The following is a 2,360-nucleotide window of genomic DNA, read 5'->3' on the forward strand; positions in this document are numbered from 1 at the left end:
GGGAGCTGATGGAGGTTTTACTGGTGCTAAAGCTCTCCCAAGCTGCCCTGGTATTGCCACTGCCAGAATCTGCTTTCTAATCACATTTGTTATAACCATTAAAGGTTAAAGTAAAACATAATGAAACAAAACTACTGCAAGAGGCTCCTTACAGCTGACTTCTCAAGGCTCCACTGCTACAGTTAGGATGGTGGACTTGAGAAGTGTCAGAATCAGAAGGGCCCTAGAGATCATCTAGGCCAGGGGTCAGCAAACTACAGCCTTGTAACGAATCCAACCTTGTGCCCATTTTTGTAAATAAAGTTTTACTGGAACACAGCCATGCCCATTTGCTTTCGCACTGTCTGTGGGTACTTTTACACTACTGTGGCAGAGTTGAGTAGCAGCAACAGAGACTGTGTGCCCTGCAAAGCCTAAAATATTTGATCTTTGACCCTTCGTAGAAATCTTTGTTGGCTGTTGATCTAGCTCATTCCTCTAAATTACGTGTGGGACACAAAGGCTCAGAAAGGGGAAGGGATTTGCCTAAGGCAGACACAGAGTAGGTAGCCTGGGGATTTGATTCCACTCCTATGACTTTTTTTTATTTACTTTTTTATTTATTTTACCTCTGCTGTCATCTGTTTTTGCAGCCTGGTGCAGGCTCTGAGTTTGAATTCTAGCTTTTGTGGACCAGATGTGTGACCTTGGACGAGCTACATAAACTCTTTCAGAATCCATTTTTTCATCTTAGACCTGGGGATAACGCTTTTTTATTTCTTGAGGTAATGTACTTATTAGGTGGTTGTGAGAATAAAAGGAGCTATAGTCTGGAATGTTTTGGCTGGGACCTGGCTCATAAAACACACAATCCCGAATGGCTACTATTGTATCGATGTCCTCTGTGATTTTACATGCATTAATCTTATCCTGCCCACTCCAAATTTCATAAGGGGAAGGGCTACCTCTTACCAGTGGTCCTTCAACTTTTCTGGCTCTAGACCTTATTGAGAACCTACTGAAAACTGTGGATGTGTTCCTTTACTCCGCACTTTTTCTGAATTCCTTACAGGGGCTTCTTCGGTGCCAAGGCCCTTTGATGAACTGATCATGCTATTTCTTCTTATTTTTGTTTGCTGGGCCTCTCTCTTGCTAACTCTGTCTCCGTGTAATCTCTTTCAGTCTTGGGCAACAGAACTCATCCGGCGTTTTCCCATTCATCATGGAGCAGAACTTGATCTGGATAAAGTGAATGGACGTCGGCCTTTCTTGTCCCCCAGAGTTTGCAGTCTAAGACGAAGAAAGGAAATCTGGGGATGCATGGAGGATTGTGTCTGACATTGAACAGGGATGCGAGTTAAATAAGGAAGCATTAAATACATGACATAGGTCTCAAATTTCTCCATCCTTCTTCTTCTCTTGTGCTCTCTGAACCAAACCCTTTTGGGGGGGCGGGGTGTTTCACTCGTGGTGGCCACTAAATTCAAAAAGGCCTGAAGGAAGTGGTGGGAAGCCTTTTCCTTGAGGATATCTAAAAATTGTATCTGGATAAGGTGTTAGAGCCCAGCTTTGGAGAGGGCAGACCTCTCCAAGATGGGTTCTGCCATCTTGTCTCATTCTCTGGTAGAGGTGACAGGGTAGGGCCTTGGGATGGGGTGAGCATGCTTGGGAAACATTGTGTAGCATCACTTTGGGGCCCATGGACATGGCAAAGGAGGGAGGAGGGTGAGAAGGAGGTGTTTTTCTTTGCCCATCTCCACCGTGTGCCGAGGAATGCTGGAACAGGAAATGCCCGGCGTTTTTCAGCTGTTTCCTGGATGCCAGAGAGACAGATTTGGAAGGTTGCCTGGGAGTCCCGAAAAGTCGAAAGGAGCAGGAGGAGGAGCCTTGGTTTTTCTGTCTCTTGTGGGACTGCTCTGGTAAGTGCTCGGGGGTTGGGTATAGGAAGGTTGTGTGGAAGCTTCCGGACAGGAGCAACCTGGTAATAACGGTCCTAGAGAGGTCTCCAAATATCTCCCCTGCCCTTCAGAGTGCTGCCCACCGACAGGTGGGCACTGCCTTCTTCCTGTAGCCACATTTTAATTAGCCATGACTGAGAGCAGTTATGGACCAGGTACTACGTTAAACTAATTCACAGGCATAGTCTCATTTAATTCTCCAAACAGTACTTTTGTGGAAGACGTTGTTGGCTCCAATTTGCAGGCGAGGAGATGAGGATAAGAGAGATTAACTAACCTGTCCAAGGTTATCCAGAGATGAGATTAGAACAGAGACAGTTTGACTCAAAACTGATACTTTTCACCTCCCAAATTACCCAAATTTGGCTTCAGGCTGACCTCGCTGCTAAACAAAACTACAGGAATTTTTGGGCAAAACCTCAG

The 2,360-nt window shown here is 45.6% G+C and overlaps 1 long non-coding RNA gene across 1 annotated transcript in view; it reads left to right on the forward strand.

Moving 5' to 3' along the window:
• Nucleotides 1-1,590: 1,590 nt before the first annotated feature.
• Nucleotides 1,591-2,360, forward strand: part of LOC111737694 — a 35,146-nt gene continuing 34,376 nt past the window's right edge. The window contains exon 1 of the long non-coding RNA XR_002779510.1: nucleotides 1,591-1,898. This is a non-coding gene — a long non-coding RNA (uncharacterized LOC111737694). The remainder of the gene's footprint in view (nucleotides 1,899-2,360) is intronic.

Source organism: Pteropus vampyrus, unplaced genomic scaffold (assembly GCF_000151845.1).
Source record: "Pteropus vampyrus isolate Shadow unplaced genomic scaffold, Pvam_2.0 Scaffold30, whole genome shotgun sequence".
Taxonomy (NCBI): domain Eukaryota; kingdom Metazoa; phylum Chordata; class Mammalia; order Chiroptera; family Pteropodidae; genus Pteropus; species Pteropus vampyrus.